Below are 24178 nucleotides of genomic sequence, written 5' to 3' on the forward strand. Positions count from 1 at the left end.
CCATGTGGTGTCTGGACTTTAGACAAGGAATTTATTCAAAGGTGAGTGTCCACAAGGGTAGTACAGCTAAATATAGCAGAGATGTTACTTGGGCCCCCCCATATGAGGGGATGGTAGATGGTGCCCATGGACACAGCTGACAGGATCGAATGCTCCCAGGAAGCTCTTGCCTCCCAGGCATCAGCCAGGACTCAAATGGAGATCTGAATGGAGCAGGCAATGGCAGCTGAGGCAGACACAGTCTCTGCTCTCATGGGGCCTACATTCTACTTGCAGGAGGGAAGAAGGAGATAGACAGATAACAAATAAAATAATGAATACACAAACAAGAATAATATTAAACGGTGATAAGAGCACTACGGAGAATCAAAGAGGTTGATGCAATAGAGACAAGAGATCCACTCAAAGCTGAGTAGTCAGAGAGGCCTCTCTGAGGAGGTAACAATGAAGCTGAGACCTGAGTGAGAAGAACCAGCCATCCCTACGCAGACCAGGGGGGAGGTGGGCCAAGGGCAGAAGACCTAACGCACAGACCCAAGGAAGGAGCATACTTGGAGAACTCAAGGAACAGAAGGAAAACCAAGGTGACTGGAGTGAAGTGGATGAGAGAAAGTGTGGTAAAATAAGAAGTGCGAAAAGTAAGTGGGGGCTAGACATGTAGGGCTCTGTAAGGCAATAAGAAATTTGGAATTCATTCTAAAGTGCAATAAAAACCATTGGAGAAAATTTTTTTTGATAGATTTTATTTTTTAGAGTAGTTTTTGGTTCACGGAAAAATTGAGAGGATGGTGCAGAGATTTCTTATAAAACTGCTGCCCCCACACATGCATAGCCTCTCCCACTATCAACATCCCCACCATAATGGTACATTTGTTACCATGGATGAACCTACATTGACACAGCATGATCATTAGGTTTCACACTGGGTTTTGTACGTCTACGAGTGTAGACAAATGTATAATGTCATGTATCCACCTCTGGGGGGTTTTAAGAAGGGATGCACCGTGATGTGATTTATGATTTTAAAAGATCACTCTGGGGTGATGCAGTAGGCAGATTCCGACATGGCTAGCAGTCATCCCCACTTCCTGGTTTTTGTGGTTTGTATAAATCTCCTCCCCTTGAGTGTGGGCCAGACCTAATAACTTGCCTGTAACTAACAGAACATGACAAAAGTGATAGGATGTCACTTCTATGATTAGATTACAAAAGCCTGTGACTTGTTAGTTCTCTGTCTCTCTTGCCCTCTCATATACCCTGATAAAGCCAGCTGCCATGTTGTGAAATGCTCTATGGAGAGGCCTATGCGACAAGGAACCAAGGGACACCTCTCGTCAACAGTCCATGAGGAACTGGGGCTCTTAGTCTAACAGCCCCCGAGGAACTGAATCCTGTCACATCACATGACTGAGCTAAGAGGCAGATGCTTCCCAGTCGAGCTTGAGACCCATCGCCAGAGGACCCAGATAAACTACCCAGATTCCTAACCCACAGAATCTGTGAGATAATAAATGGTTGAGTTTCAAGCCACTAAGTCTTGGGGTAATTTGTTACACAGTAATAGATAACTAACACAGACTTCTGTGTTGAAAATGGATTTTAAGAGGACAAGAGTGGAAGCAGGAAAACTGGTCCCGTGGATATTGCAGCAGAGGAGAAGAGAGGTTACAATCACTTGGATTAAGAGAGAGGCAGATGAGATGGAGAGGAGAGGACAGATTACAGTTACACTTTGTAGAAAGAGCAGACAGTGCTTGATTTTGTATCAGATGCCATCTTGGGGGCAAAAGGAAGAAGCAAGACTGAAGGAGTTTTAGCTTGAAAAACTAGGTGTATATAGAGATGGAGGAAGAGGAAAGAAGTGAGTTTGAGGGTCAGTGGTCAATGTCAAGCTTTCTATTTTAGTCATGTTGAGTTTGAGATAATGTTTACTGAATACCAAGTGGAGTAGGCCAAGTATGCCAAGTGGAGTAGACACTTGGATAATCGGATTTAAAAGTCTGGAGGTCTGGGAAGAGATCAGGGCTGGAAAGTTTATTTCAAAGTCATGAGCATTTACAGGAGATATTTCAAGTCGTGCTACAGGATGAGGCCCCTTAGGGCGTGTATCAGTTACACTGCTGCATAACAAGCCACCACAAAACTTAGTAGCATAAAAAACCCATCTTATTACAGTCTTGAGTTTGTTTTTTTTAGATTGCACATATAAGTGAGATCATACAGTATTTGTCTTTCTCTGTGTGACTTACTTCACTTAGCATAATGCCCTTGAGGTCCATTCATGTCGTCACAAATGACAGGATTTCCTTCTTTTTATGGTTAAATAATATTCCATTGTGTATATGTGTGTGTGTATATATATATATATATAACATTTTTTTTAATCCAGTCATCCATCCATGAACACATGTTATTTCCACATCTTTTGTTGTTAGACCCGTCCAGTCAATTCTGACTCCTAGTGACCTTGTGCACAGCAGAGCGGAACCCTCCCTGGTCTTTTTGGGCCATCCTCTCACCTTCCGGTGCTGTATCAGACAATGCTCCTCTGCTACTCATAGGGTTTTCATGGCCAATTTTCTTGGAAATTAGTGGCCAGGTCCTTCTTCCTAGTCTGTCTTAGTCTGGAAGCACTGAGGTAACTTGTCTACCATGTGTTACCCTGCTGGCATTTGAAATACTGGTGGCATAGCTTTCAGCAACACTCAGCCACCACAGTATGACAACGCAGTATGACAGGCGGTGGCCATGGCAGTTAAAGCACCAAATCTTAACCACAGGATCACCAGGGCTGGGTGTCCATGTCTTGGCTATTGTAAATAATGCTGGAACTAGCTTTTTAAAGCTTTGTCTTTCTCCTGTTTTTCCTCTGAAACTGATTGAAAGTCTTTTTACAACATTTAAGTGAATATTCATATTTCCAGATTATTTTTCTACTTTAAAAAAAGGTTAGGAAAACTGGTCTGGCACTAGAAACAAAAATCCAGGAGAATGAGATAAGAAATCTTTTGGCTAATTCTAACAACTCCATAGTATTGCACGGGTATGTGCACACACACCCACGCATACACACCTGCAGGCAGGACAAAGAGAAGGCCTGCTGTGCTACACAACTCTAGAAAACACCGCCTTATTGTTTTCTACTGGTTCCTGCCAGCATGGACAGTCTGGGCCAAGTGGGTGGCTAAAGTGTTCTGAGCAAGTTGGAGCAGGAGAATTCTCATCACCCTGATCATGACTTGCTCTCCTTTTCTCCCTTCCAATGATAATCTGAGAAACTCTATTTAGATAGAAAAAAATAAAACATAAAAGTTTACCAATGAAATATTTATTGTGAGAGTCTTTGTTCCAGCTCTTCTTGCTCCATGTCTAAAAGACCAATTTAGAATTAAAGGAAGACTTAGACCCTTCTCCAAGTCTATCAAACTCTCCCCAAATTCAGAAAGCTGAGTGTCCTGAACAGACTGTGCATTTTTATATCCTTAGTATCTTGGCACATTTGATATAAGCATAATAATTATAATGAGCGCTCCATGATGACAGATCCTCCTCATTTTGTGGAAGAAAGAGGTCAAATCATGTTCTTTGGAATCAGTCAGGAAAACCAATCCAGACTCTTTCATATGCTAGATTTGGAACTTTAGTCAAGTTTCATAAACCCTTTGAACCTCAGTTTCCTTAGCCTTAACATAGAAATAAAAGTGCCTCCTTGTGGATATTATTCCTAAGGATTGAAGCACACTGACTTCATAGAGCTTGGGATATGACAGGTGTTGCATAAATTTTATTTCCTTTGCATATCTCTCCTTTTAATCCATCCTGCTTGGGGATAGCATCCAAGCCACCAAAAACCTTGCTTTGATCATGTCACTCCCCTCATTGCAACCTGCAATTACCTCCTACTGTACAAATGACAAAAACCAAATCTTTGCATTACCCATCTCACCCTCACTTACCTGTCACACCATATCTTTCTCAACTGCCAAAAATGAGCCCTCAGCTCCCACTGTCTGCACAACCCGCACTGCCCAGTTTCTCTCCTTCTTGCCCATCTCTGCACTCCACTTTGCTTGTGGCTTCTCCTCCTCTAAGAATAACATATTCATCCACCTCTGCCAGTTAAAAGTCTGCAAATCCATTAAGAACCAGGTCAAATACTTCTTCTCCCTGAAGATCCCAAGAGGGAACCTCTCTTTCCTTCCTAAGTCACGTTCAAGGATTAATTGTGTGTCTCAGAAACTACTTGACAGATGCTATCTTTTGTTTTTGTTGCTGTTTACATGCATATCAGAGGCACATGTCATATGATACAATTACTATTTGTCCATGTGTTTATTTTCTCCACCAGAGTACGAATTCCTTAGGGGCAGAAACTACATCGTTATCTATTGTCTTTGTATCTCTAGCATCTGATGTAGTGCCAGATACCAGGTGCTCAATAAATGATCAGTAAAATGAATGATGAATGAATGAATGACTTCTCTTTATCATGAAATTATAAGTATTAAAAAATAAAAAAGTGCATCACATTTCTATGTTTTTTACTAGGATTCGCATGATTCTTTACAATTATGAAATACTCAGTAATAATTGAAGGCAAATAAATGGCTCCCCAAATTGGGAGTCCTGGGGATGAAGTAACTAGTATAAAACACAGAGATCAGTAACTTGGAGCTCTGAATCAACACATTTTCATCTCACACTTAAGGTATTTTAAAGTTATTTGAATTTTTTCCAGCCAGAATCATAAAAATGTTAGGGAAAACAAAGCTTTCTTTTCTTTAATGAAATCAGGAAATGAGAATAATGGAAGACCTTAAGCTACGCATTCTGAATAGGGGCAATGTCATCCCAAGGAGACGCCTAAATGATGTTCCCAATTGTTAACAATGATTATTTCTGGGTGGTAGGATTTGGAGTGACTTTTTTTTTCTTTCATCTTTGTTTCTTCGTTGCTTGATTTCTTTATAATGAGCTATATTGTTTTTATAAGTTCAATGGAGTTATTCGTTTTGAAAACATATATAATATGTGAGAGAAGTTTAATATGTAGCATCTCTAATTTTTAAAAAGTAATGTATGCCACTTCTTATCTCTGCTGTTTACTTAAACCCCTTCTGCATACTAATTTTCAAGCTCAGTCACCTTAAAAGTAAATATTAAACAGTTCTAAACCTAGAGGGAACCATTGGAAAAATCACTTTACCTTTCCAAGTTCCTTACCCCTCTAGGCTGATGCACTTAATTCTCAGGAAGATTGCATGAGCCAGAGAAATTTCTTTAGTTTTCACCCTCTAGAGAAAGGCCTTTTACGTAATGTTAAAGGGATTGTTAATACTCTTCTCGCACTAAACAGCATCATTCATAATGCAAACAATTGTGGTAAATGGGAAGTTATACTGCTGTGCATGCCTAGCTTCTCCGTATGTTTGAAAAGTCTGAGACTCTCCAAAAAAAATGATGGCAAGAAGGAAAGTGGAAATTATTTTCTTTCTAATTTTTACCTAATCCAAAGTTTTCTAACCAATCTGACCCTCTACATCAGTCTCAAAATGACTACCTGGGTGTGGCCCACAGTCATTATTAGTACCCTGAATCCATGTGCACTGGGGCACTAATGCCATAGCCCATATATGGAGACCATTTGAGAAGCAAGGGTAAGGAGAAGTCAGAAAGGCTGGCAATGAGCTAGGTACCTCCTAAGCAAGAATATGTCCAGAAGCAGTGGGCAAAGCCAAAATCTGTGAAGTCAAGACTATATGAACACATGCATAGATAGAGTCTGGAGGCTGAAACCATGTAACCAACCAAGTTAGTATAGATCAACTGGCCAATTCAAGAGATGGGAGCAAGAAACTAAATCTAGCAGAGCTAGGCAAGCACAAGAACAGATGTCTGGCATCCAAAAATGGGTTGAAGTCAGAGGGACCACAGCAGAAACAAGAGGGGCAAAGATGTGGGTCTGCCTGAGCCCAGATGGAGATCTCTAGATGACTAGTTACTGCTTCAGGAATCTTCACCTGCTTCAGTCCAAGTATCACCTCCATGATTAGCACTCTACAGTTTATCATACTGATTTAGGAGCCCTACACTACTATTACAATTCTCTGGGTGTATCGCCGCAATATACTGTGAAGTTGATTTACTTGCCTGTCTTCACCAAAAGATTGTAAATCCCCTAAGAGTACATAGCAAATCTTAGTTCACATTGTATCTACAGCATCTAGAATGGTAGTTGGCAAAAGTTTCTAAAAAATCTAGTTGAATGAATAAGTGAATGAATGAATGAGCTTCTCCATCTAGGTTTTAAATGCAGGAAATATGGCTACTGACAAATAGGTGTCAATGTCCTGTAACAAAACCCATGACATTACTCCATTTTTCGTGTCACCAAAAGCCTAAACATTTTAGCATGTGTTATCATATCATTAAATGCTTTCAGCCACCAGTAACAGAAGTCTCAACTCAAAATGGCTAGAGCAATGAGGAAAAATTCTTATCTCATAACAAAATGTCCAAAGAGAAGTTGACTCCAAGGCCCCAGACATTTCCCATCTTTCTGATCTAACATCCTCAGCAAGTCAACTTGTTTTCAAGCCAGCTATCATGATCACAAGATGGCTGCCGCACATTCGGCGCTGTTTGATCGCAGAACAGGGCTTCTCTTCCTACATGGCTCTCAATAGATGCGCATTTCCTCACATCTTTGGCCAGACTTTTGTCTCAGTTGAAATCTTAAACAAGCCACTGACAAGAGAAATTAGATCACTTTGACTGGCTCAAGGAAGCCCAGGGCTATGCGGGAGAGAACGGATCACCTGAACAATATCAACAAAGTGGGAAAAGGAGTTGAGTAGGTAGTCAGCAGCGATTACTATAATTGCATACAATGCTATTCATGGTCTGTCTCTTGCTTCTTGCCTTCCTACTGTTCCTTCTGTCTCAAACCCTGCATTCCAACCATACCTGCTGTTTTCTAAATAGACCCTGAAGTTGCTACTCAACAGATCATTTCTTGTCTCTGTGCCTTTGCTCTATGTTCTTGCCTCTGCCTTAAGTGTTCCTCCCTCCTGTCCAGCTGGCAAATGCCTACTCATTCTCTAGCCCTTCACTGATGCATCATCTCCTCTGTGAAGCCTTTCTTGACCTCCTCATGTAGTTGACTAATAATGTCCCTTCCCCATACCTTGTCTGCCACTTGTATTACAGCATTCATCACTCTGAAAGGTGCTTGTTTGCTCACACTTTCATCTCTCCCATTATACCAAGAGCCCCTAGTGAGCAGGACTGTGCCTTTATTCATCTTTGTATCCCCCGCCTCAGGTGCAGTGTCACATATTTATAGAAACTCCATGTAAGCTTGATAAATTGAGTAAAATTGAATGAACTGAACTCAATCTGGCTGTGTGTAATATATCCACTAGCTTCTCTAATATAACTCTGTCTGCTGTCAGGGAAAGAGCAATCACTGGACAGTTCAGTAGGGATGATGTTCAGAGCTGCCCTCCACTGATCTTTTCGAGGGAGGAACTCAGAGCTCTCCAGAGCCCAGAGGCCCTAGAGCTGGGCATCCTTGCTTGGACAGCTGCCTATGTCCCTAATATGGTGAACAACCATTCTGATTTTAGCACTGAAAATCCTGCATCCCAGGAAACTTCTCAGTCCCGAGCAAACCAGGACAGATGTCATCAAACCCCCAGTCATCCTGCCATGGCGGACCTCCTCTCCACTATCTTAACAGAATCCCACTTAAGAGGAGGATTGGGTGGCTGGCCTGGGGGTGTAGTGGTTAAGTTCGCATGCTCCACTTCAGCAGCCCAGGGTTCCTGGTTCGTATCCCCAGCATGGACCTCCACACTGCTTACCAAGTCATGCTGTGGTATCATCCTACACACAAAATAGAGGAAGATTGCCACAGATGTTAGCTCAGGGACCATCTTCCTCAAGCAAAAAGAGAAGATTGGCAAAAGATATTAGCTCAGGGACCATCTTGCTCACCAAAAAAAAAAAAACAAAAGAAGAAGAGAATTGATCCCCACCAAGTGTTTAATGTTTGGGGAAAGGAGAAAGCTTGTTTGTTATCATCCTCATTGGGGAAAGAGTTGAAGATTTTTCACCTGGGGCTAAAGGTTTAAAAGCCAAGAGTAGAAGCAAGCAAATTACAGAGACCCTAAACGGTTGTCCAGGGAAGAGAGTTACACAACATTAGTTGTTTCTAAGGCAACAACTTCCCAGATTTATGCCAGAGATTTTGAACCATTTCCCACTAGAGCAGATGATTATATGCTCATTTATCTCCAGAGAAGCCCTTAAAACCTCTCCTTTCTCAGAAAACCCATTTGACTAAAAAACACAGTGTTTAAGATAGAGGGTTATTCTGAACATTCCTGAACCCCCAGAGAAATGCTTGTGGAGATTGCTATGCCATCCTAATATTTGGCTAAGATTCCACGTGGCTTCAGTTCAACGGAGTTTCATCTCATTGTCATATGCCATATGATCTGTTGCTTTGGAAGGAAATTCTAAGGAAATATCCAAATGATTATTTACATGTTGAGGTCCTCAGAACAGTTCTTAACAGGTAGTAAGTCTCAGCTTCAAAATGGCCTTGAGCAATTAGATTCACTGGTGGTAATGAACTGGAGCAAAAGGTGAATTCCTCAGGGGAAGACCAGCCTTCTTACACAGCTGATCCTCCCGCTCACTTCGGAAGGACAGCGCTCAGTAATGTCCTAGGCAGGAGACAACAGTTTAACAGGGAGCTCAGGTCAGCCTTTGTTTACATTGCCTCTCTTCCTGGTGCATGCTGGGACAACCATCTCAACACTGGTCTCAGTTGTGGCCTTGTCCACAGTGTCCTAACTCAGAACATACTCTGCACCCCATTGTTGGTTACATCTATTTCTGGGGAACGAGTCTGAGATTCTGAGACTGGAAGAGAATCACAGTCTCTCTTTTGTTAGAACTCTCAGACTAAACATTTAAAGGCTAATGGTCTATGTCTTATTTTTCTTTGAGCCGCACTGCGTTGGTTCAAATCCCAGCTTGGTCACTTACAGTTTATATAATCTTGGCAAGTTGCTTAACCTCACAATGCCTCTGTTGCTCCCAAAATAAAATGGAGATAGTACCCAATTCATAGCATTGTTCTGAGGATTAAGTGAACAAAAATTGTAATGTTCTTAGAAGAGGACCTGATACATCATGAGCATGATATAAATATTAGCTATTGTTATTCTTTGTATCCTCCATACCTAGCACAATCCTTGGCACATAGCAAACATTGAAAAAAAAGTTTTCTGAACCAAACTGAAATTTCCACTTATTAACAAGGCACGGGGTAGGATAACTCACCAAGTGCTCATCATTACATACTGTCATTCTTCACTGGTTTTTGCTTCTTTGTTGGCTAGCTGGAGATGTGTCATCACGTTTTCTTTGTTCAGATACCTGGCCGCAATCTTTACAGGGGGATTAGAGTCATGAGGACAACTGAGAGCTCTGGTCTCTGTACAAGTTCAAGTTCCAGCCGTTCCACTGAATGTTAGCACTTTGAAGGGTCAGAGAAGAGGAAAACGCACCTTGCTGGGGAGTTCAAGAAAGGCTTCATGAAAGAGTTGTCATCTTAACTAAACCTTAAGGAGATTTCAGTGGAGGTGCAGAAGGAGTACATTTCTAAAAGAGAGAGCAGTATATGATGCTGGAAAATCAAAAAGTATGTTCAAGAAATATCCATCGGCCTGTGTGGGCATAGAGGAATCCAGAGCTCTGCTCACCTGTCACCACATTCCTACCTATTGAAACTCCCAAAGATGGCAGAATGGCTGAGATTAACCCAGAGGTCATGTCAAGAAAGAATTAGCTTTTCTTTTCTAGTTCCTGGCAGGATCAGGTGGCTTCAAATCCCAAAGATTCAACTAAATAGATTTGAAAAGCTAAAGAGAGTTAGTCTGTTCGAATTTGGAATTGAAAGGAGAGACCTTTCAAAGGGTATCGCTAAACCTCTGTTCTTCCACAGAGCACATGGTAGGTATGTGAATTATTCTCAGTGTGCTGATGGGACTTGCTAAGAGTTTACAGATGGAAAAAGTAACGCATCATCAGCAAAAAAACAGCCAGCTAGTGTGGCTGGGTGAGAGTACAATCTGTCCAGAGAAAAAGGTGTGAAGTCCACACTCATAGATCCTGTGGTCCCTGAGTCAAGGTGGGATTCTTAAAAGAACAGAAATATGATCAATGAGATCATTGGCAAGGCAGCTGTTCTGCTAGACTGTCATTTAAGCTTCTTTGTGTGAGAAGTCCCTTTGAGCAATGATTCTCAACCTTCCATATCTTGTGGCTGAAGTTGCTCTCGCTTATCTCATCAATCACTCAGTCATCTGGGTCCCACCATGATGGATGACATTAACATGCTCGCAGATACACTGTTATATTGTTCACACGGCCTCTAAGTTAGCCAAAAATTATCTTAAGGCCTGAAGAAACATCCTATCCAAAGTGTGTCCTGATTCCAGAGGAGAAATGATCCAGTTTCTTCAAAAACTAAACGGCATGAAAATAGGATGTAGAGAAGGAAGACTGTTATAATTAAAGAGTTTTGTGAGAACTAACAATCAAATGCAATGTGTGGGCCTTGATTAGATTCTGATTTGAACAAACCAATGGATTTTTTAGACAATCAGGAAAATTTAAACGTGGAATAGATATTAGATGATATTAATGAATTACTACTAATTTTGTTAGGGATGAATGGTACTGTGGTTATGTTATTTTTTTAATATCCTTTTAGAGATATCTACTGTAAGCATTTAGAGAATTTCTTCTCTGAAATTTGCTTTAGAATACTGTAGTTACAAGGGAGGCATGGAAGGTAAGTGGTAGAGCAAAAGATAAAACAAAATTGGCAAAATGTTGAAAACAGCTGAAGTTATGTGGTAGTTCATGGGTTCATTATACTATTCTCTCGAATCTTGAGTATGTTTGTAAATTGCCATACTAAAATCCTTTTTAAGAATCTTCTCAAGCCCATTTACACTGGCCAACTAAACAAAGCATTCCATTACACCAGGCACTTGGACAAGGAAATGGCCATACTTACTGGGTGCAGCAAGCAAAGAAAGAAAAGGAAGTGCAACGGACTGCCCATTCCTCACCTGTTGCCCCACTGCTGAACCCAAGGAAGGACAATTCCTCAGACTCCACGTTCCCTGAATGTGAATATGCTGGGTAATTGATATGCTACTGTATATGATAGCTCTTAGTCCATGACTTAAGAGTTTCTAAGCAGACACCTCCATCTTGCTTGTCACAGGGAACGTCATAAGAGTCCAGTCTGAAACAGGGGAAAGGTGCCCCAGTGCAGCCCTAGTCCTTGGTGGGGCTCAGCCTTCTTATGCTGCTTCCCTGCTTCTGCCCATCAAAACAGAACCTCATCCACATGCTCCCCTCTCCCCAAAGCTTGTTCAGAAAGAGGTAGGAATCTTCAACTCTTAGTCCTTAGATCCCTCTCTCAGATAAGTGGGATCTTGATTATTATTGGCTCAACTCTTTATCTTACTTTCAGAGACAGTTGGATATAGTGAAATGTGGAAATCAAAACATTCTACGGCCATGTTGCTCTGATTTGTCCAAAACATTTCCATCTTCATACATTATAAAATAAAGTATACTCAGTACTCAAACCTAAATATATTCAGCACTGCTTTTTCCTTAATGCAGGTGATCATAGTCTGATGGAAAAGCTCACTCCTTATTTCATCTGTCAAGGAAAACTTTTAAAAAATATATATTTTTGAATGACACGTACAATTTTAGTAATATTATGGGAAGCAACTCAACAATCTGTACACTTAAGCTTTTAGTAGAGTTATAAATAATTATAATATATACTAATAATGGAGTGAGATAGCAGAACAGATTGAAGTTTGTGGACTGAGATCAGAAGACCTGGTGTCATGAACACTCAGTCTGGTTGGTAGGAAGGAGTATATCAAGGACATTTGGGGATGGCCAGAGGAATGGGAAGAGGCAGACCAGATGTGGTTACATGTGCAAGTTGGAGGGTTGGAAGTCAAAAAGTGAAGACATTCCTTTTGTAAATTAAGCAGAAAATTAGGATAAACCCTGTATAGCCATGGTTACTCAGAGGATATCCAAAGTTTGTAAGTATCAGTCCCTGGCAGGTAGAATCATCAGGAAAAGCACATCACACTTACTGTGAGACATGAGAAATGTGAGGGAGTGAGTTTTCATTAATGGTTGTGAAAGCCAATGTCCTATCTCAAGGCTGAGTGGGTTTGCTGGTGACACAAGTAACTCTTCCAGCCTCCTGAGGGTGGAGCTTGGGGAGCAGGCCTAAAGAAAGCTTTTGAAATGGCTGTAAATGGAACTAGTATGGGAAGGGAGACTGGAAGCAGCTGAGCCCAGCAAAAGACAGAGCAAGGCACTAATATGGCAGAAGTACAAAAAGGGAGAAAGAAAGAAAAATGGTGATAGCTGCTATTGAACATTTACCATGTGCCAAGCACCTTACACACCTTATCTCTATCCTCATACACCTTGCGGACTGGATAACATTACCTTCATTCTGCAGAGGAGGAAATTGAAACTTACATCACCCAGATGGTAAGTAGCAGACTGAGAATTTTATTATTGCAGGTTCTGATTCCAAAGTGTAGATTTTTAACTGCTATTCACGGGAATTAATGGGGGAGTAGACACAAGAAGATTAAAATATTACATGTACCATTTAAGAAAAATTTTTTTTGTAAAAACAATACTCTCATTGGATTGAAAAAGAGAGAGAACAGTAGATACACTCCACTACTGATTGGTGATTCACTCTCCTTAAAAGGATTGTTACACAGACTCTGCTTTTTGCTTCTCTACATTTCTTAAGCTTTCTATCATGAACATGCATTGTTTTCACAATAAGAAAAAAAGAAGTTATATTTAATTTTTTTAAGTGTGGAGGAGTTTTACAACCCTAAACTCTCTGCCTATGTTTCCAATAATAATCTGTCTTCTATGAAAATGTAAAGCCCTTGACTGACTTAGCAATGTAGTATTTACTGAAAGACAGCGGGACCCAGAGGACTGGAAACAGCATCCAGAAGAACTGTCTGTTCAGGTCTTAGGGCAAAAGAGCAACATCCCCATAAGCAGAAAAGCCATCAGTCTCAGGTCTGCCCGGTTGTTATCTCCTTCCTGTGATTTCTCATCCTGTGAATTATTCCAGTGCTTGTATATTTATTTTTTAAACACACAACAGAGGAGTTATTCTCCAAGTCTCTATCAGCTGTAGTATTAACAGCTTCCAGCTGAGAAAATATATTTTCACTTTGCTTAAGCCTAATCATTATTTTCTCCCTCCTACAGCAGTTTCAGTATCAAACAAAGGATCACAATACAAAAGGCCATGTGGGTGATTTTTTTGTAATGTTGCTTGTAGACTTGCAGTGTATAATTTGGGTGTAAATCTATTTAAAGATGTCACCAGTTTGGATTTCCTTTCTAGAAAGAAACGCTTTGCCCCCTTCATTCTTTGAAATCCTAAATATAAATGTGCCCAAACTAAGAAGAAGAAAAGAATAAAAAGGCTTCTTTCAGCATTTTCATCTTGTTTCTTAAAGTCTCTGTTTTAAAAAAAACGAAATAATAGGAACGTGGAACTTGGTACTTAAAACTTGAGTATCTAAAATGTAAAACTGTGTCTCACCACCTGTGCAGGAAAGTACTCCCTCCCAGAAGGAAAAAGTCTTCTAAATAGAAATATGAAATAGAGCAACCAACTCTCCCCATAGCCCAGAATCCCTATAAGAAATGAATTCAACTCCTGTGTTGTGTTTTCTTATGTCAGTTTCACGTACCATTTACAAGTCTGTGCAGTACTAGTCAACACAGTACTGGGCTAGAGCGTCTTATGAAATGAGGCAGGAGTATTCTCTGTTTATGAACCAATTTCCTTTGCTCCAAGGCCCAAAAACAGCCTGTGCCTGCACTGGGCAGCCCACACAACCATCTTGCAAATGCCTGCTCTTTGCTCTTTGCAGATTAAAGGAGAAATGGCATCTAAGCACACTTGTGGCACCAACAATTAGTAGGGAGCAACCCCAGGCCCCTTATTCTATGTCTTGATCACTCCTTTTTGTCCTTCTTAGGCACCAAGCAATCTTTTGCTCTCCTCTGCTTCATTTCAATTTTTTTAAATTAAAAATAGTTATCAGAAAGTAATATGCAAGGTAGCCTTATTTCAGTGTAAATGACTGATATCCCAAAAAGTTTTCCATTCCCCAGATATCTTTCCTACCCCCTCTCCCCAAGGAGACTACTTACTATGTAAGACTCAGGAAAGCCACAATCTAAAAAAGAACAATACCTTCCACTCTGGAATTTCATGAATAAGTCAGCCTGAAAGAAGATTCTGGGAGGCCAAGAGGGATTTCATACTCCAGCCCACGGCAAGGAAGTGACTATCTCAGGTCAATGCCAACATCTTCCCGTAGGAAGGACAGGAAAGTGTTTATGTGTCGATGGAATAAATTCAGTTTCCTCCTCTGAAAAAGGTAATAATAATAATATGGGCCTCATATTTTTGCCATGAGAATTAAATGAAATAATGAATGGGAAGCCCCTGGCACACAGAAAATAATCAAAAAATGTTAGCTTGTTAGCTTTCTTCTTGGCCTTCCCTTCATTTATTCACCCATTCAATTAATATTCAATGAACCAGCTTCTTTCCAGATTTGAATCACTTCCCAGTGGTGATATGAGTTAGAGCTTCGGGACATGCCTGGTCTCCTCCAGCCTAGCAGGATACAATTTAGTACCCCTTAGCATAATGCACTAATTGGTCCCTTAGTGACCTGAAAGAGTTAATGCACTATTGTAGGGTTTAATCTACCACTTCCTGACAAAATGAGGTTTAGTATTTTTTAAGACATAAATTCCCTAGAATTATAGTACACAAATTTCCCCTCTGTCTCCCTCTTCCTCCCCCGCTCCCTTTCTTCCACCCCCTCTCTCTTTCTCTCTCTCTCTCTGTCTTTATCACACACACACACACACACACACACACACACTACAACTCCACAAGAGCAGTAAGATAGGTTAGATGATGTTTAAAATAGTGCATTTAGAGTTTACTGAGTACCTTTTTTCTGATCATAAGAGCAACACACTATAGAAAACTTAAGTTCATAAATGTAAATAAAATACAAATTTTTCATAATCTTACACCCCCCGAAAAAACAATACTACAAATATTTTGTTCTATTTTCTCCCAAACTTTTTTTATCCTCATATAATGTAATTCCATAATTCATATTCTATCACGTATACTTTATGTACTGTGTTGCTTTCATAATTAAAATTATATCATGAACATTTTTCTAAGTCATTGAAATTTATTGAAATTTTTTTTTTTTAAGATTGGCACCTGAGCTAACAAATGTTGCCAATCTTTTTTTTTTTTTTCCTGCTTTCTCTCCCCAAACCCCCCTGGTACATAGTTGTATATCTTAGTTGCAGGTCCTTCTAGTTGTGGCATGTGGGACGCTGCCTCAACGTGGCTTGACAAGCAGTGCCATGTCCGCGCCCAGGATCCAAACCAGAGAAACTCTGGGCCGTGCAGCAGAGTGCACAAACTTAACCACTTGGCCACGGGGCCAGCCCCTATTGAAACATTTTAACAACAACCAAATATTCCATCATATGGACAGTCGATGATTTGTTTAGCTATGAGTCTATTGTGGGACATCTAGGTAATTTCCCTTTTGTTTCTACTATAAATGATGTTGAGACATACCACTTCATACCTACATCTTTTAATTCATTTCTGTTATTTCCTTAGACTAGATTCTCATAAGTAAAATTTTCAGATGAAAAAGTACAAACATGCTGGAGGCTTGATGAAGAATGTCAAATTGCCTTGCATAGACTAGTAGTAGTTGACAATCCCTTTTCACCTCATTATGGCCAGACCTGAGTATTTACACTAAAAATCTGTGTTGCACTGATAGGTAAAACATTACATTTTATTTCTGTTTTAATTTGCATCATTAGGATTTCTAATAAGGTTGACCACTTATCCCTGCTTGTTAGCCATTTGCTCTATCTGTTCTGTGAATTGTAGGGTTGTGTTTTTGCTCATTTTAGTGAGAATATAGAGGTTTTATTATCAGTCATATTAACTCATCATATATTAATATTTTCCCACTGTTTTATTTTTAATCTGAAATATTTGCTCCACAGAAAAGGGCCACAGACCTCAAGGAAAGCTAAGGTATTTTTCTTGTTAATAAATATACCCCATCAAAATATCAATAATGCATAATTTCCTTGTTTGTGTTTAAATTTTTATGATGTTTTTGACACAGAGTTTGTAATTTTAAATATTAAAATCAATCTTTTCCATGCTGTTTAGTCCATTGCTTATATGCTTAGACAGTTCTTCCCCGTCTAAGGTAAATATTTACCTAAAATTTCTTCTACTTCCTTAAAGTGGTTTCATTTTTCATGTTTCAATGTCTAATTCATCTAGAATTTACTCTGTTGTATAGCAAGAATGTAAATGAATCTTTCTCAAATGCATATTTTCCAATGCCATTTATGAAATAACTCATCCCTTTCAATATTAATTTCCTGTAAATTAGCACCTATTTATATACTATATAAAGATACTATTTATATACTACTGTTTTCTATTCATTTGCCTATATATTCATTCATCTTGAAGTCTAACAAGTCTGATCAGTCCCCTACTCACCCTTAAAAAGCCTTATTTTTCAAAATTTTTGTATCTATTCTAAACCGTTCATTTCTTCAAAGTCTAGAATTATTTGGTCAAGTTCTCAAACATTCCATTACATACAAATTCTTGAGCTAGTTGCCTTCCCAACCTTCCTTTCCCCTTTCTTCCTGCTGGTAGACCCCCTGTTTTGTTCAAGGGAAGAATATGCATAGCCTCTGATGATAAATTTATTTTCCAGACTCCACTCTAGTTAGACTGAACAAGTGAATCAGTTTGGGGCACTCCTCTTTGGCAGCCTGGGGTTCACCTGTTTGGATCCTGGGCACAGACCTATGCACCGCTCATCAAGCCATGCTGTGGCAGGCGTTCCACATATAAAGTAGAGGAAGATGGGCACGGATGTTAGCTCAGGTCCAGTCTTCCTCAGCAAAAAGGGAAGGATTGGTGGTGGATGTTAGCTCAGGGCTAACCTTCTTCAAAACAAAAAAATTTATATATATATATGTCCACAAATTCTTTGGTACTCCTCCCTTCAAAAGGAGGAAGTGACAAAGTGACAATGCTAGTCTGGCAAGACCAGTTCATAAAATAATGTGATTTCTGCCTTACTCTCTCTTGAATCACTTGCTGTGGGGGAAGCCAACTGCCGTGATGTGAGGATACAATACGGAGACTATGGAGAGGCCCATGGGGTGGGTAACTGAGGCTTCCTGCCAACTGCCATCTTGGCAGTGAGCCATCTCAGAAGTGGACCCTCCGGCCCCTGTCATGCCTTCATGTGATTGCAGTCCCTACCAACATCCTAAGTGGAACTTCTTGAGAGACCCTGGGCCAGAACAACCTAGCTAACCCTCTGTGGCATTTCTGATCCATAGAAACTGTAAAATAATAATTATTTGGCTTTTGTTTTCATCTGATTTATCCCCTGAAGTATTCTTCTTGTTGTTGTTGTTTTACCACTGATTTGGGGCTTATTTGTCCCACAGAAATAGATAACTAATACAGAGGTATAAGCAGAGGTCTTCTGGAGGCTCTTACTTTTCCAGATAAATAGGAAAGATATGGCTGGAATCACCCTCTCTTTTCCTCTTTCATTCCTGAAATGTAGGCGTGATGCCTGAAGTATAGCAGCCATCTTACAACCATGAGACAACAAGCACGAGTGCCAAAGTTGGTGCATCAAGGATGATGAAACAGAATGATTGCAAGCCAGATGCCTGAAGAGACTGCTGAACAGCTGGAACAATAACAACTAGCTGGTAAATAAGTCTTAAAACCAGCAAATATATCTCTTTTATTATGTGAGGAAAAGAAATACTCTGATTTACTCTGGGCCAATTAATTTGTCATTGCCACCAAATGCATTGCTAGTTAACAGTTGGGATCAGATGTTGCTGTGTGGTCAGCGCGGAACTAGGTGTTTTGTGAATATGTTCAATGTGATTTTAGAGTAACGAATGACAAATTTGAACAGTTCTAATGCAATAAGAAGCACAGGTAGATTTCCTTCCAAAACCCTGAGTTTGTAGAAATAACGGAAGGTGAATTAATAAACGGCAGCAGAATCTAGATTACCTCAGGGAAAAATGCTTTGGAGTCTTTAGCATGCGAACAGCTCCTTTTCTGTGCTGGTGTAGATTAGCCAGTGGTCAAATTGCCTGCAATCAGGTATTGATCACAATTCTTCAAAACACCGAAGAAACATGAAATCGAGTGAAAAATATCTTATTTTTATAAATGCTAAGATCCTACATTGGAAAGCAACTCTGCACATCTTTTATGGAATAATTAAGGCCAGCTAGCCTCAAAACATGGTCCACACATAAGTGATCTGTCATCAGAATTCCACAGAGAGGTCATCGGTATATTTGTCTCTCTCAGAACATTATGTAATCTTCAAAAAACATGAAAATATATGTCATTTTATTTTAAACTTAACTATTCTGTTTTACAATGTATATTCTCAGAAATGGTGCCATTCACACAGCTACCAGAATGGCTAAAATGTAAAAGATACATGTCAAGTTATGTTGAGAATGTAGAGCAACCCAAACTCCCAAACCAGAGTGTTAGTTGCCATTATCACATTGGAAAATTGTTTAGTATTTAATAATACTAAACATATGTGCACTCTTCGGTCCAGCAATTCCAGTCCCAAGTATATAACCAACAGAGATGGTACACATGTTCACCAAAAGGTATGTACAGGACGGCACACAACAACATTATTTATAACAGGCAAAAACTATAAACAACCCAAACATTCATCCACAGTAGCAAGGATAAATGAACTGTAGCATGTTCACCTGGTGACGTGCTAGAGAAATGAAAATGAATGAAGTATTGCTATACCAACAACACTGACTCTCACAACCACAATGTTGAAGGAAAGAAGCCAGACAAAAAAGAATACATACTATATCATTCCACTTAAAGTAAATTAAAAAAAAAACTGATCTATCAAAATAGCGGCGATAAAAGTCAAACTGGTGGTTAGCTTTGTCAGGATAGGAATTGCAAGGGATCACAAGGGGTCTTCTGGGGTTCTGGTAGTTTTCTATTTCTTCACCTGTGTGGGGCTTTCATGGGAATGTTCAGCATGAAGTTTGTAAAAATCCCTCAAAGTGTACATTTTTCCATATCTGATATGTTATGCTTCATTTAAAAATGGTGCCTCATTTCTCATTTATTCCTGCATTATAATTTTTTAATGCAGTATATTTATATACTAAATATAAATTTATATACTAAATATAAATACTAAGTGTTAAAATGAAGCAAGCCAAGTTTGTGACTCATAGCAACTTTTGCTTCAACAAATCAAAGGCAGGAAAAGATTGATGTCCTTCTTCTAAAACAAAAGAAAACAAAAACAGTTGTATCAGTTGGTCCAAAAAAGATGAAAGGCTGGGGTAGTATGTTTCTGGGTGGAAGACAAAATAAATAAAATAAAGCAGTGTCCCTTTACTTACCCACCTTGGGCTGAATAGGGCCTCAAAGAAAGGGTGATAATAGAAGAGATGGAAGAGTTCACCCACTTCCCCCACCTTCCTACTTCTGATGGAATGTGAAGTTGAGAAAGAGATAGTATAGCAGTCTGGCAGATAACCGAAGCCGGGTTTTCTGTCTACCTTAATTTGAATACAGTTGCTTTGGGTTGCTCTGCTTCCCAATATTGGCATCCCCACAGGTTGCCCACTAGAAGTATAGGAAACTGTAAGAGGCCAACGGTCACTTTGAACATGTATCAAAATTCATCTATACGCTCAACACTCTGACTCTCAGATAGAAGATGTAAGCTTCTATCTGGTTCTGCTCTACCTCTCACATTAGCTTGTGGGCATATTTTCTCTAAGACCGTATGAAGAAAGCATGTTAAAGATGACTTATCTGGCCCTTAGAGCTTTTTTGGAGGATTTGTCTGAAGATTGGACGTCCAACATGGTGAGGTTCTATCTTAGAGATTTATCCTGAAAACCAGATGCCTCTCCAGAGCCCAGGAGTTCTGCTTCACCTTGATTTTTTGCTTCCTGTAAAAAAATACCCAGAATTTGGTCAATTAAAAAAAAAAAGGTACATGAGGCAACTTAAATATTTTTACAATTAAAAAAATATCCAAGTCTAGAGAGATCCACATAGACTCTGTGAAGTGCAAGTGTTGTATGTTTATAACAGTTTTCACAATTTATACATGGCAAGGCTGTTTATCCTCAAGAGGGAAAATGACATGCGCTTTTCCTTCTTCAGGTGCCCTGAATTTGGAGGTTTAAAATAGTCTTTTGTAGCACCTCCCCAGGATTTTGACAGACGCTTCGGGCTATTGGAAAACTTTAAAGGGATTTAACAAGAAACTGCATTGCACCATTTTCTTTTAATCTGTGTACATAGTTGTCTAGCTATGGCTAGCTTTCAACCATCCAAAAGCTGGGAGCATTTTAAATCTTATTTGTTCCTTAAGTGACTATTCATTAATGAGCCTATCTGCTTGCTTGCGTCTGAACTTAAATTTTATTTCTACTTCTACTTTCTCTAATGATTTATATTTTTTGCTTTGATTTGTTGGGCAAAATATTATGTGTCTGTTTGCTAATTGTACACTGTCCAGACTTTGGAGTTTGTTTTAAAAACATATTAAATGTCCAAGGCTCAAGATACTCTTAACCTGCCTCTTTTATAAGATAGATGCCCCAAGCTTAGAGTTCTTTTTCCTTCAAGATACTGTTAAGGGCTAACAGCACATTTCCTACCCTACTCCCACTTGTTCTCAGCACTGCACGCTCCTGCCCCCAAAGAATAAGCCCATTCTTATTCTTCTCTTAAAAGACCCAAAAAAGACTTTTAAGACCACATTCATTGGCCCATCTCTCATCAAGAATTCTTTGGATATGCCTTTTCTTGAAAGTACATGCTCTAGATAGCCCCATAAGCATCGATGGATTTGCAGGGCAGGACTCATTCTCGCTCACAGTTCCGGGTCTGCCTCCATATAGAGGGAGCCATCTTCACGCGTCTCTAGGGAGCTCTCATCTAAACCTGAGAGCCCAAGCCATCTCTGCCCTCTACCTGGGCTCTCTTTCTCAGTTCTGCTTTCTGATTACTCTTTGGAGCAACCTCCTGGAAGTAATCCCACCTTCCCTTACATCCAAGGATGACGAGGTCTTGCTTAGTGACCAAGTCCAACAGCCAAACTGTTTTAGTTGTGTGCACCTGTATGAGAATGATAGACACGCAGTAATGGCCAGTTGGGACTGGAGGACTGGGGGAGTGGGCAGTTGCATATTCCTTTACAGGAGAATAACCCCACGTTCATTTATTTACTTATCCTCTACATGAGTTTCAGAGAAGGTTTGATGTGGCTGCATAACCCCATCTCCAAAGAGCAAAGTAATTAATACTTTTGGGTCATAATAATTTGAGAAGGAGATAATTAGACTATCAAAATCCTTCTGTCCTTGCAATGACCTACATCTAAAGTGAAGATTAAAGTTATTCAGCTTTTGAAGAGAAGTCTTCTGTTTGGGGATTTTCAAGTATGCTTGTCAGGTACCTGCCCATCACTGGTAACATCTTCGGAATATACTTGTCATCTCTCTGACATCAGTAAATCCATTCGTTCCCAGCTGTAATTTATCTCTTGATAAATCATGCTATCAAGTTGAAGTGTGAAAGCAATACCCTTAGGACATAAAATACCACTGAATCTGCTGTTTGGTTAATTTATCACTATTATTAGGGAACTGACAGGATTACTTTAAAAATCGAGCGCCCAGAGGCACCAGATTTTCATCAGGTCTTCGATACTGGAGCAGTGTTCAATCACACCAGGCTGACCTGGCCACTTCCCCCACCCTCCTTCTGCCCCCAGTCCCTTTGGACAATTCTTGTCAAAAGGGAAGAGTGGCTGAGCCGGGCGCAGACTCCTCCGAAACGTTCAGACAAATAGGTAGGTCTGACAGTCAAGAGATAAAGCCTTGGGGCTTCTTTCTCAAGGAAGTTGTCTGCTTTCTTAAGAGGCCTGTCTCTCTATTCAGCTCATGACAGCATGACATTATGTATGTTGAGGTATTGCACTAAAGGCTGACATGGTACAGCAACAGGAGTTCCAAACGGGAGGCAGCAGACGTGACTAGAAATCCTGACACTAGCATTTACTAGGTGTGTGACCTTGGACAAGTTATTTTGTGCTTCTGAGCCTTGTTTTCTATAGCTGCAAAATGGTGTTAATAATAGGGTTGTTGAGAGAATTAATTAAGACAGGTGGAAATGTTTCCCTCATAGGAGGTGGCCATGAATGTTTGCTGCTCCCTCTTAATACAACATTCTTAAAGGCATAATTTATAGGGATGTATCAACGAGCCTAATTTTTCAACCACCAGTGAGTATCCATTTCTCAGTCATATTCAGCTTTGTTTTAATTTGGAATTCCACCCAGCACTGGACATTAAGATAGATGGTAAATAAAGACTCCTTTGTAAGACTTTTTTTTCACACCTTAGAAGCTAATGAGATGTAGATTAAATCTCCTTACAACAAATGCCATAACCAAGCTCAACCTTGCAAAAAAGGAAAGAGAGGAGAGGCCTAAGAAAGTGAATCTAAGCTACAGCCAACCAGACAGTATTTCAACAGCATTTAACACTTTCGATGTTCTAGCATGAATGTTGTTGTAAGAGGAAATGCCCAGTATAAATTACCAGAGAGCTGGTGTGGACAACTTTGGTGGCAAATCAGGAACCTACTTAAGCTTCTGCTATTGCTGTCTCTACTCTTTCCAGCCTTCTCCCTGACAAGCCACTGCCATTGCCACCTCAAGACCTTTGTACGTGCCAGGCTCTCAGGCTAGGATACTTGTCCCTTGTCTCAACTAACCTCCTTTCACCACTTCATGCAGATCTGTGCTCAAATGTCACCTCACTAGAGGGCCTTTTCTAAACACCTTGCTAAAACAGTTCCCACATCCATTGCCCATCCCTTACCTAATCCCTCCCCTGTTTTTCATCATAGCAGTTAACACTAGCTGACATATTAATTTTGTTTCCCACTAGAATGGTAGCCCCATGAGCACAGCAGACATTTTTCTGTCTTATTCACCACTGCTACGAATACCTAAAATTATTCCTACGTACAGCACAGAGTGAGAGGAAAAAAGGCTGGTGTCCTCCACCATCGCTTGGGACAAAGTGCCTTCCTGCAGCCCACAGGAGTTCAGTTCCTCAAAGCACGTGTCCCAGAACAGAAGCAGAGCAAAGTCCAGTGGGCACCACCTACCTAGCCTCATTCAGACTCGCATAATCTCCTGCAGGCCTTCTGCAGGAGCCTCCTAACTGGTCCCCCTTCCTCGAGTTTATATTCCAATGTTTTTATCCACCCCACATATTTCCTTTCTTGTTTATTTTGGTTTTGTTTTCCTTTGGCTTGCTCATTTTTTTATTGAAGTATAATTGACATACAATAATGTGCCTGTATTTAGAAGGTATAATTCGACCCTTTTTGACATCTGTGTACACCCATGAAGCCATCACCATGATCAAGATAACAATTATGTCACCCCCAAAAGTTTCTCCATGCCCCTTTGTAAACTCTCCCTCCCGCTCCTGCTCCACTTGCTCCCAACCCTCATCCCAGATTAGTTTGTATTTCCTAGAATTTTGTGTAAATGGAATCACATAGGCTGTACTCTTTCTTCTTTTTTTTCTTTTGGCCTGTCTTCTTTCACTTCGCATAATTATTCTGAGATTTAACCATATTGTTGTAAGTATCAGTAATTCTTTGGTTTTTATTAGTAAGTGGTATTATATTGAATAAATATTCCACAATTTCTTTAGCCATTCACTTGCTGATGGACATTTGGATTCCTTCCAGTTTTTGACAACTATGAATAAAGTTGCTATTAACATCCATGTACAAATCATTGTCTAGATATGCTTT

General features: G+C 40.0%; 1 pseudogene; it reads right to left on the reverse strand.

Annotated features, from left to right (window-relative positions):
• LOC124241395 (protocadherin-8-like) overlaps positions 1 to 20848 on the reverse strand; it is a 104714-nt pseudogene extending 83866 nt beyond the window's left edge.
• Between the last annotated feature and the right edge of the window lie 3330 nt (positions 20849 to 24178).

This window comes from Equus quagga, chromosome 6, assembly GCF_021613505.1.
Source record: "Equus quagga isolate Etosha38 chromosome 6, UCLA_HA_Equagga_1.0, whole genome shotgun sequence".
Lineage (NCBI taxonomy): Eukaryota > Metazoa > Chordata > Mammalia > Perissodactyla > Equidae > Equus > Equus quagga.